The 12,126-nt window shown below is 58.5% G+C and overlaps 1 protein-coding gene across 2 annotated transcripts in view; it reads left to right on the forward strand.

Annotated features, from left to right (window-relative positions):
- The first annotated feature begins 3,603 nt into the window (after positions 1 to 3,603).
- The window catches only part of HOXD3 (homeobox D3), a 31,855-nt gene continuing 23,332 nt past the window's right edge, over positions 3,604 to 12,126 (forward strand). The window contains exon 1 of one of the 2 annotated variants that reach the window (XM_074829170.1): positions 3,604 to 3,721. The gene's annotated coding sequence lies outside the window, so the exon portion shown is untranslated. Of the gene's footprint in view, positions 3,722 to 11,424; positions 11,866 to 12,126 lie in introns of those variants that run through there. The other variant, XM_074829171.1, reaches the window with a different exon arrangement.

The raw sequence follows: 12,126 nt of genomic DNA on the forward strand, positions 1-12,126 counted from the left end.
TATCGGCTTCCTGATATCCTTTTTGGAATCCACTCCTCCAATAACCCTCAGAGCCTCTCCGCGTCTGGACTAACTCTCCCCTGCGCATTTCCCCCGTCCTTCTCCCGATGCCGGGTGTTTCCGCGGGGTCAGGGAATGGCACATTGGGTACAAACCCTGGTTTTCGCTCCCTGCCGCCTGCACACCCTGCCACCGCCACCGCCATTTCGGGGGCCACCGGCCACGGGCTCTGCGGGGCCGTGGTCGAAACAGCGACCAGCGGGGACTGCGGCCCCACCTGCGGGCCGAGCCCACGCTGCGGCCCGGCCCTGGCACCCCCCTCGACGTGTGCGCCCGGGCGCCGCTTTCGCCTTTTCCTGAGCGCCCCCCCGGGCGGGTGGGCGGCGGGGCGGGGGGGGGGGGCACTGCCGGCACACGCGGCCCTTTACCCCGGGGAGCGGCGCGCTGCCGGCCCGGCTGGGGGGACGGGTCCGGGGCGCACGCCGGGCCCCCGCCGGCCCCGGGGGCTGCTCCCACCCTTGCGGGGCTTCCAGCCCCGCCACGCAAACCGCGGCCAGGCCAGGCCTAGCCTCCCCCGCAGATGGCGGACGAGCAGAGAAATGCAAAATTTTCGTAGCCTTGCTTGGGGGTTTCTCGGGAGCTGCAATGGTTAGCGGTCACAAACCACGCGTAAGCAGATAGAAGGGCATTTTTTTTTCCCCCCCCTAAATATCGTCTCGCGGCTTGGGTGCGTTTCCCAGCGGAGGCCGCAGCCGGCGACGGCAAAGCCTGCCGCACGGTTCCCCGCAGCTACGGGAAGAGAAATCCCCTCTGATCAGTAAAACGGTTTAATTTATCTCCCCCTCTCCCCTCCCTCCCCTTTCTGCCGCTCTGCGGAGGGGTCCCGCAGACCGCGGTATCTGAGAGGACGGCCGAGAGCAGTCCTTTTTAGGAACAGCAGGCAGAGGGCTGAGGTATAAATCCCTACCAAGATTTCTGCGTCATTTTCTCCCCACCGCCTCACGCCCCCGTGAGTGATGGTTCCGTGAAGGGAACCGCAGGGACCCGCCAGTCGCTGCGACAAACACCACAAATTTATACGATCTGCCCGAGAAACGAGCGTGCTCCCGACGGAGCAGGGACCGAGCCGGGGCCCCGCTCGGCAACTCACACCCAGGGGCCTGGGGAGCCGCCGGCCACCGGCCGCCGCCACGCCCGCCCGGTGCTGGGGCCCTTCTCCCGCTCCCGGGAGCGGGCCCGGCCCGGCCCGGCCCGGAGGGAACCGCCGTCCCGGGGTCGGGGTTTGTGCTGCGGATTTGGTTCATTTCGTTTCCCTTGCTCTTCCCCTCTCCCCACCACCGAGCCAGGCAGGCTTCCACTCCTGCAAAGCGCCTACAGGGAGGCACAAGCAAGCGGAGCTATTGTTCTCGGTTTATTTTAATCGCGTAGTTGGTTAAAGGTTGTAAACGAGGGAAACTGCAGCAAAGCGGTGAAGTAAACATTTTGCTGCATGGATTTGCATAAACACACCGGTACCCCTAGTGTCCAGGAAGGACGTGGGGCTGATGGCGGCGCGCTTAAGGAAACCCAGTCGCTTGATGCGTGAAAACCCCCTACGCTTTTCAAAATAATACCCGTTGCTAGTTGCACCGATATGTTGGGTCCCCGGACAGGGAAAAAGCCTCTTTCGTGTGCTGCGCTTGCGGCCGAGGCTTGACGTGGCGGGGTCCCGGCGGGCCCTGCCGCGGGGAGAGCCGTGCCGGGGCCGCCCGCCGCAAACCGGGGCTGCCTGCGGGGGGAACCGCACATCGGAGACCTTCACATCCGAGCGGAGCACTTCCTGCGCTAACATTTGTCCGGGGAAGAGATGCTGCCGTAGTTGTTTTTGATTTCCAGACAAAGAGGATAAAATTAAAATATTCCTGAAGAAGTTTCCGTTAGCGTCGCTCTCCCTGGGCCGACTGAGAACGCAGCCACGCAGGCAAAAACTGACTTCCTTGTGCGCACATCATTTGCGAAGGCCTAGTGGTAACTGGGATCGTCCCTGTCTTATTTATTAAGAAAAACAAAAGATCGCTGTAGTTGTTAAGGCATTTCCCCCCGTAGGCTGGCAGCTGAATCTTTCCTTCCTTCATACTTGGAGTCCTGCTAAGAAAAAGAAAAGCGAGCCAAAGTTGGCCCAGGCGGCCAGTAAAGCCCCCGGTAAAATCGGAGCCATCGAGCTCCGGATCAGGGAGCGGTATTTTGGCAGGGAAAAGCCGTGGCTGCGCGGGTCGCGGCGGCAGCAGCGGCGAGAGGCCGCTTGCGACGGCCGCAGCGCGGATGTACCGCGCGTTTGGTTTCCGCGAAATTTCTCCGTTCCCACGTCGGGCAGGTCTGCGCGGCCGTGGGTGCCGCAGAGCCACCGCGAAAGGTGCCGGTGCCCCGGCCGGGGGACGCGCTGCACGGCTGTGACATTCACGGGTGTGCAACTGCTGAAGCAGCGTGTTTAAAAGATCCTACGTCTTTAGGAGTGTTTATTTTTGTTCGCTCTGTTTTCGAGGCAGGTACAATCAACACGGAGGCCACTGATGGAGGCCTCTGGCTATTCCCTGAAACAAAACTTGAGCAAGAAACACCCACAATATCCCGTCTCCGAGCCGAGCCTTCCCTGTTGACATGGAGCCGGTTTTTAGGCTTTTCGAGTACTTTCTAAGAATCGGATTTTCCCTGTTGGTGCCCCAGGTCCGAGCGCCTCCGGGAAGGTTTCTTCGGGGGCGGAGGCGGCCGCGCCCGGGGAGGCTGCGGACAGCCTGGGCGCGATGACAGCGCCCGGCGCAACCTGTGGGAACGGCACACCGGGGTGGGGAAGCGGCTTGGACTATTTTTAGGCCAGCGACGGCTTCGGCTTCAGTAGTGGGCGCTAAAGGAAATGTGGTTTCTTTTAGGGCCCGGCGGGGGGAGGGGAGGGGGGGGGGGAAGCGGGTTAAACCCCCTTTCGTTGGGGCAACACACGGACCCACGGGCACAGCGCGGTCCCCCCCTTTCGTGCGACTCCGCGGTCGCTGCGCGGGGGCTCGCCGCTCTCCGCTCCCCGCGCGGATCTTCCGCGCCCCAGCCGTGCCCGCGGGGCCCCTCCACCGCGCCCGGGGCGCGCAGGCCGCGGGCAGGCGGGACCAAGGACTCAGTAAAAGCGCAGCGCGCAGGCGAAAGAAACATGGCGCTGGGAAGCAGTATGTGCAAAATCCGCAAGGAATTGCAGTAAATTCCTTTTTGTTTGAAGAAAATTTACAACTTGGTAATAGACCTTTTTATGACCTATTTGGGCTCGTCATTGGCTGCGGCTGGTCATGTGCAGGCAGCGAGCGCTTTCATGGCCTTTTCCTGATTTCCCTGGCGAATTTCCCCCTGCATTCTGCCTTCAGAGAGCCTCAGCCCCTCTTTTTCTAACCTTTGTCTAGACTGAGGTGTATGGCAGTCGCCTTCATGTTTGTGCCCCGCGCCCCAAAACCCGCGGCCGGTCCCGCCGCCGCCGCCGCTCTGACACTTCCCCGGCCCCGCGCCGTCTCCTCTCCCGCGCCCGCGGGGGGATGCGCGGAGCCCCGCGCCCGCCGCCGCACCGCCTCCAGCCCCTCGCTCCTCGGCCGCCGGTGGTTGTCGCCGCTGCCGCTGCCTCCTCCGGCACACGGATTGCTACGCGGGTGCGAAATGGATTACAGCGACCCTCCCGGGCTCCTCCGCAGGCGGGTAGTGCCGCGAACTGGTAAGCACTCGGCTCCCCTCGGGTTGTCCGCCGGTACTCCGCGCCCGCGCACCGTCCCGCTCCGCGGCACGGTGCCGGCTCCCCTGTCCTGCCCCGTTGGGTCACCTGTACCTCGCAGCCCCTTGTTCTTGCTATGGATATTATTATTATTATTATTGCTACTGTTGCTGGTGCTGCTATTGCTACTGTAATTACGGGTGTTATTGTTATTAGTATTAATAATAGTTGTGGGTATGCCGCGGGGTGCGTGCGGCTGTTGCGCGGTCTGGCGCGGAATAGGCGCTGCGGGCCGCGATGGCGCGGGGTTCCGCGACCCTCCGCGCCGAGGGGTGGAAGGCTGAGGCGCAGTGCGCGCAGGCGGCTTCTCTCCTGCCGCGGGGTTTCTTCCAATAAAAGGCCTTTTTTCCGGCTGCTTTTCCCTCTGCCAGTCTGAAACGCGGGGTGGTGATGCTGCGGTTTGTTTTTCCCATGGCGGAAGGGCGGGCGCGTAACTTTAAAGCTTAACAGGTGTTTTCGCAGAAGAATAGGGGTCAGTGCTCCCGCGGGGGCGGAGGGCGCGGGGCGGCCCCGCCGAGCCGGTCGGGCCGGGGGCCGTGCCCCGGGCCAGCCCCGGGAGCCCCTGCCCGCCCCGCCGGAACGGTCGAGCACACCCTTCTCCCACCGAACGTACCGTGCAGGGCCCGGGGCTGCAGCTCCGACCGGCTCGGCGGGAGGCACCGGGCCGGGCTCAGCGTCCGGGCGGCGCGGGGGAGGGATGCGCGGAGCCACGGCTGGGAGCGCGGCCCCCAGCACGGCGGCTCACCCCCGCGGAAATCATCAGGGGCTAAACCGGGGGCGAGTTCTCGGGGGAAAAAAAAACAACAACAAACCAAACAACAAACCCAGGTTTAATTTGAAGTATGTAGAGGAGATGGAACAGTCACGCAAACTTTATCTGCGTTACCTATCGTATATAGGTATATGTCCATATCCGCATTACCTGTATACGTGTATATACGGATCTACACCTCCACTCTCTGTACAACATATATTCTTTTTGAGGTATATTATTTTGAACGTATATGTATTTTACACATCTCCTCTTCATTTTCAAAACCTTAACGCACAGTAGAAATCCCGCTGCCTGGTATTTACTGTTCACGTCGTTGGTCAGCGATGGAAATGCACGGTGCCATGGCACTGCAGGAATTTACTGACTCGCCATCTACCTCAAAAGCAGCCACTTATTTAACGGTAAAGCAAAATGCCTGATTAAACTGTACCCAGAGAGGGTGGAAAGGTGTGGGTCGTGCCCCAGGTACATATTTTGAAGCCGCAGAAGAAATTCTGCTTTAATTCATCCCCGAGCACCTCCCCAGCTGCTGAGCCCGAGCCCGCTACAGTAGGCGACAGGATGCCTTTCCCTCAAGCTTTGGCTGCTTGCACTAGCCGACCGCCCTGCGCTGCTGAAGGACTTGGGGATTATTTGGGAGGAATCGTTTTCAACATAGCAACAGTCTTCAAGAGTAACTTGGAAAGTATGTATTGCATTAGGTTTCACTCTCAGAATCCCTCCGAGGTGGCACAGTAATTATAGCTGCTTGGCTATAAATCTCTCCAAAACTTCGAAAAATCTCGTCCTTGAGCTGTTTTGAAAAATTATTCATAGCCTGGGGGAAAAGAAGAAAACAAAAGCAGGATGTTCTAACGAATTCTAATGTGCATGTGTGTGTCTGCGAGTCCATATGTTGACACATGCGGATACACATATGCATTTATGATCCCTCTGGTTTATGTGGGAGTTCGGCTTTTTTTTTCCCTCCTAAACGGCTTCCTTCCTTCCTTGCTTTTCCTCTTTTTTCTTTCTTTTTTTTTCTTTTTCCTTTTTCTTTCATTTCTGTCATTAACATTGGAGCACACATAAGTATGTGCGTGCTCTTAAATATACCTATGTGTTTGTGAGTATTTATAACAAACTCTGTATGTATATGTATATATATGGCACATGAGGACTGTATTTTTATATATATATTTATATATCCATATAACTTGGGCGCCTGTATGAGTATAGATGTGTTGGTGTGCCATAATTTTTGGAATACAGAATTCACATTCACATTTCTCACACCTGCTTCGTTTCCCGACGTGTTCGACAGAATTTATGACTCATCTCCTTTTTTTGTTGAAAGGAAAGAGCCGAGCCCTAGTCCACACTTTTCTGACGCACGGGCAGTAAAAAAGCCCCACCACAAAATAACCCGCAGGGAAGGGCAGCCTGTGCTCCCTGGCAGTGCCCAGGTATCGCTGGCGCCGGCTGCCATTTGGGGAGTCCGGTTGGGCTCCTGCTTAGCTGCTGCAAATCGCTCGGAGAAGTGCAGCCTCTGCTCCCCGAGTCTGGCAGGGGTTCGGTGCAAGGGCGAGAGGCGATGTGAACTGCGGACCCGGGAAACCCGATAAGACTGAGAAAAGAAATACACGTTGGTTTTGCACTCTTAAGAACCGCAAATCCCTCCGATTCGTTTATTTCCCAATAATGTTTCTCTTTCCCCAAACAAATATAATTCTCACGGGGTGTTTTATGAGCGCTTGGGGCAGAAAAAAATCCGAACAAAGACAGTATTTCACCCCTCGGTTGGCAGGCAGCTGTTAAAGGTATTTACGGCTCTACTGCAGTGCGGCACTCAATGCTGCTGGAGCGGGAGAGGAAAAAACAGGAAGCGAAAGGAAAAGATGAGGCACAATAAACATTGCAGCAGGTCGCGGGGGCCGGGCAGGGAGCGGAGGAAGGGTCTCCGCCAGAGACAAGAGGCAATAAAAGTGCATTCAGCGGCATCAGGCTCGGCCCAAACCCAGCACTCGCCCCCCACCGCCCGCGGGGGAGGGGGCGGCGGGAGGGGGGCAGGCAGCCCGCATCGCCCACCCAGCGCCCCACGGTGGGGGCCACCCGAGCTGGACCCCGCGAGGGTGCGAGGGTGGCGGGGCTGCCCCCCGCCGCCCGCCCGGCCCCGCCGTCGGGGCCCCGCTCCGCCGCCTCTGCCCGCGGGTGGGCGCCCGCCCCGACGGCCCGGGCCGGGGTCACCTGCCCGAGGATCCCGCCCCCGGGGCGGCCGGGCCGGGGCGCGGAGCGGCCGCCGGGGGCGCGGCAGGCCCTGGCCGCCTCCACCAGCCATTTTGTCTCCACGGCCTCTTCCAGGAGAAGGCGCTGTAGGACAAGCCTGGCCGCTCTCCCCGCCCGGGCGAGGGGCCCGCCGCCCCCCGCCCCCCGCCCCGGGACCCGGAGCCGGCCGCCCGCCTGCCCACGGGGGAGGCCCACCGGCGGCCGGCGGGCACGGGTGCGGCTCCGCCACCTTTCTCGGGCGACGCCGGAGCCCTCCACAGCTGGGCCCCGGTTGTCTCACTACTTCCAACGCTGCGGCCTCCCGCTCGCCCCGGGTCCGCGGACCCTTGCGCGCACCTGTGTGCGCCCCTCCGCACTCCCTGCCTTCCCCACGCTGCCGGCGGGGCTCACCTCGAGTGCCCTGACGCCCTCCCGGTCACCGGCCCGCCCTTTGATGTCGAGCAGCCGCCGCTTCCTTCCCTGCCCCTTTGATGTGGGTGCCAGAGCACCGCGGCGGCCCGCACCCGCCTCCCCGCCGGCTCCCTGCCCCCGGGCAGAGCCCCCGGCCCCCGCACATCCCCCCTGCCCCTGCAAGCCGGGGCCCGGCAGACTTCCCTGCCTCCGCCTCACCTGTTGCCTCCAGGCTTCATCTTACCCAGCCGTGCCCGGACACGACCCTGGCGGCCCCCGGGCCCTGCCTGCCCCAGCTAGACGCTCCCACGGCCCCCGGCCTCCCCTCCCTGCCCCGTGCTCCTCGCCCTCTTCCCCCGCGGACCCGGGGTGCCGCCGCCGCTGCCCCCGTTTGATGTCGAGGCGCGGCTCGCCACCGCCCTGCCCGCTCCGGGCCTCCGCTGCCGCCGGATCTGCCTGCGGGCGCTGCGGGCAGGGGCCTTTGCATGCCCACATCCTGCTCGGCGAGGGCATGGGCGGCGAGGGGACTGCTGAAAGGTCGGCGCTGTGATGAAAGCAGGCGCTTTTATCAAGGCGCTCGGTAGGTCTTCAAAGTCAGAGACCGAGCCTGTCATTTTCTGGCGGTGTGGTCCTCGGGGTAGGACTTCGTGACTGTCAAGTAGCATCGAGAGCGACGGTGGTTTACACATGCGACGCAATTTCCCCAACCCTTTTATCGCAACAATTACCAGAGGGAAACCGATTATGACCGAGTTACTTCGTTCCACCTCTTATCCATCTCCAGATCGTCAGCCCCGAATATGAGAACTCGCATAAAAGCCTGGAGAATGAACTGGCCGGAACTTGAAAGTCAACTTTCACATCTGCATATTAGAATAGGAAATGTGAAAATCCTCCTAATTCCATCTTCAAAATCTCAGGGCTAGAATTACTCAGTTGGAGAAACATTCACCTTGCCCCTAGATCACAGGGAGTTGTATCTCGCTCATCAGCTCCTCGCTATCCCACAGCCTCCCCTTTCCCAGCCCCAGCCTCCCGGACGCGTTTGCCCGAGGCACTTGCCGGGCCCGGGCCGCCGCTCCCGCCCCGTTCGCAGAGGCCGCCCGCCCGCCTCGCTACGGCTCCTCTCCTCCCGCACCCGCGGGACCGTACCCCGTCTCCAAACCGTGGGCTTCTCTTGCCTACGAGATGGGCCAAGAGAGCCGAAGCGATCGCAGACACGCGGGGAGGGAAGTGGCGCCCCCCGTGCCGGCAGAGGGGCTGGAGCCCACCCGGGGCCCCCGCTGTCCGGGACCGGACCTCCGCCGCACCCAGCACCCGCTGCCAGGCCCGGGGCAAACGCGTTTGTCTCTGCCCCGTGGTTCCTGTCGTCCCAGCCTGTTCTCCCCACATTTTGTTGGACTTCCCCGTTGCACCTTTCCCCTCAGGTCCCCATCCGTGGGCCTTTCCTCTCACCTTCCCAAGGGACCGGCACCCTGGCTTCTTGCAGCTGCCTGCCGCTGAAGCCGTTCCGCGGAGGCCACAGAGGACGGGGGGCTCGGGGGGGGCTCCGAAGACTGTCGCCGAGCCTGGTCCAGCACCTGTCTTGCCCAGGCCCGGATGCTTGAGCAGGGTGCGGGGTACAGTCCCGTGGAACTCGTCCCCCTGCCTGCCCGGGGCTGGCAGCGCGGGCCGTGCTCCAGCTGAATGCGACCCACGAGTCAAGCCCCACGCAGGGCAGCCCACTCCTCTCCCGGGGGCGCCTGGCCGGATCCCCTGGGCTTTCACCGGCCGCCCTATTAAGATGCTGAAATGTCACGTTACGCACTGCCCCCGCCAGCTGCCCGGGGCAGGAGGGGGCACGGGGAGGAAGAGGCTTTCCCCAGCTTAGGCCACCGGTGAAGCACAAAGGCGCTGCCGTATCGTTAAAGCACTGACACGGAGCAAGGCAAATAGAGGGATGCAGAATAACCCCGCGTCCCAAAGAAGGAGCGGGAAAGGTGATCAAGACGCTTCTTGCTCTCTGGAGAAAACCGAATTGGTCAGCTGTGCTTAAGACACCTGAAGATCATGGCGAGAGCTAAGCTGCCCCTTCTAGGCCACCTCAAACTTGTACAGCCAGATTCGGTAGGAAATAGCCAAGTAAGAGCAGACCGACAGGGACCTAACTCTCGTGTTAGACCAAGTAAGAGCAGATCAGGAGGGTCCTAACTCTGGCGTTAGACAGGCACCACCCAGCTGGTGCCAGCTGGTGCCACCAAGAGCAAGGAGCTGAAGTTGGCCCGTTTTTCAGAGCTGAGCCCCTGCGGGGAGGCGCATCCGCACCCGCGGGCCGGGGGAGTGGCTGGTCCCCTCTGTCCGCGGCCGATCCCCGACGGGGCGGACGCGGCTCCCCGCCCTCCGAGGAAGGGACAAGCCACTCCTTGGAGGCACCAGGAGCTGCTGGCCGCTCCGACTTCCTCACCTTAGCCATAACAGATTGGGAGCTGATGCCCGGGCTCCTTTATGCCGGGTGACTGCCAGGGACATTTGACTTCCTGTGCTCGGGCTCCTTGAAATTCTCATTTGCTAACTCACACCCTGCTCCCTTCACGCCAGGGCTGTTTTATGGTTTTATAACCCTCCTCAAACTTCCAGTCCTCAAAGATCTCATTGTGGCAGCCTTCACACTCTCTCCCTTCCCAAAGCCCGCTGCCCTCGCTATTTCCAGCAGTTTGGTCGCTTGGGAAGGTCTGTCGGGTGCCTGGCGAGCCCGCAGCCCCTGGCACAGTTCGCCCGAGCAACAGCTCAGGAGGTGAACGAGTCAAAACCATTTTCCAGGGACGCCTGACCAAAATGCCAGAAACATCCCGGGAAGGGAGAGAGGGACCCCCGTCTCCCCGCAGTACCTCTGGGTTTTTCCCTGGCGATGGGCTTCCCTGTCCCCTGAGAGATGCAAATAAAGGTTTGAACTGGTACCCACAGCAAAACAGACCCGGGTCCCTTCTCGACAGCAATCTGGGAGCGCTAACTTCCCTCTTAGCAGCTTTCCCTACACCAGGCTCCTCAAAAAGGCCGGCATAACGCCGCGGAGCTGACCTTCCGCCCATCCCCGTTATTCCGACCCAGTCCCGTTTTACAGGACAGATTCAGCGAACCTTTATTTAGCGAATAAAAGTTTAAAGCTGAAGGTTATTTATGGTTCCACAGAGATAGGTCCTGAGTGGCTATTTAGAAGCACGTGATTCCAATAAACTTTGTTTTATGGCTTGAGAGTTGACAAGCCAAAATATAATTCCCACCATAAATTAGTTTAAGAGCATACAAGTGCAGATGCTTTCGTTCCTGGAAGCAGTAATCGGGAAAGTGTTAGCAGGGAACCGTCTGCGGGAATGCGGCCGTGCAGGCACCTCTGCTCCCGGGCCCCCCCGGCCGCGGGGGGGGCGCGCAGTAAGTCCGCTACCGGCCTCCCACTGCCACCGCCGCGCTCGGGCTCGCTTTGTGCCCCTGGAAACTCCGTGGGAGTGGGTACCCGCTCTGCTCCGCCCGGCAGTGCGGGACAGCTTTGCTGGGGAAAATGGACAGGTAGAGCTCAGGTGACTAGGGCAGCGCCGGGGCCAGCCGCTCTCCCCGTCCGACACTTCTGAATTTCATCGGACACCTTAGTTGAAGCTCACCTTTTTTTACTAAAAAAAAAAAAAAAAAAAAAAAAGGATAGGAAAGGAACGGTAAGGGAATGTTTAGTGCCGAAATGCTGATATTATTCCACTGTCCTCGCAAGCTTTGAATGCTATCCAGAGTGGGCAGAACTAAAAAAAAAATCTTTTTTTTGAACAAAAACTGTCTTGGGAAGCTCTATCTAGTGAACTATTGATACCGAGGCAATTGCTCCGTGTGTAATGCAATAATTCTCCAAGATATCGTAGGAAGGCAATAGAGGAGGTGAAAAATCGCTTACAGAGAAGAACCCCTCAATATTATTTACTTTTAAATATACAATGCGTTTCAGGAGCATAAGAGCGAGCGCGTGGTTTTGTTTTCTTTAATGTGATCTTTGAATGTATTTATTAAAAGATTCTAAGGAAAGTTCAAGTCAAATCTATCCTTCTATAATGCAAACAAAGACGCATGTCTCGTGGTTACTGTTCGGTTAATTAGGTGATCTTAAAGGGGACCTATCTTAGAGTAATACGAAATTTATTCTTATGAAATTGTAGTTCTTTCTGTGCTCAGCATGGTTACGATGCTGCATGGCATATTGTGACATTTTATGGGTGATGGTTTAGCAAAGGTGATCTGAATATTTCATTTGTAAGTGACTGGATTGTCACAGAACAAAAAAAAGGCCTTTGTTATTCTTTTTTTCCATCAGTGAAAGAGGGAGGTCTGACTTTTCATTCCTTTAGAAATTATCCGGTATAAAATCTAGACTATGAATATTAAAAGTGAAGGATCACACCCCAGGCACAGGGAAAGCATGTGTTCATAAAAAACTGCCTGAATGCAACGTGGTCCTCATTCGGAAGGGGCTTCCACCCCAGCACTCCGCTGCTCGCAGGATTTACCACCAGCTCCTCTCTGCCTTCATCTATCAAACGTGGTCTGTAACTGCTCTCCAGAAATATCACCCGTATGTGGAATACAACAGTAACAAACGTTTTTATTGCAACAGGTTCGGCAGCATGGAAGGACATCCACGGTAAGTAACCTCTTATTTCTTGTAGAGTTTGCGATGCTTAAAAATCCTGTTTCTTCCCTTCAGACTGGGAGAATTAAAACTGATGTATCCCTGCTGAATATTGCTACCTCCCCAAACAGAAAAAAAAAAAAAAAAAAAAAAAAGCGAAAAAAGACTATGTCAGCATGTGAAGGCTTTTGTGGAGTCGGTTTGTGGTACCATGTCATAATCCTGGCTAGCGTTAAAGGCAGAGGTGCAGCCTCCTGAGGGTTTATTATAGGG

This window comes from Strix aluco, chromosome 6 (genome assembly GCF_031877795.1).
Source record: "Strix aluco isolate bStrAlu1 chromosome 6, bStrAlu1.hap1, whole genome shotgun sequence".
NCBI classification, from domain to species: domain Eukaryota; kingdom Metazoa; phylum Chordata; class Aves; order Strigiformes; family Strigidae; genus Strix; species Strix aluco.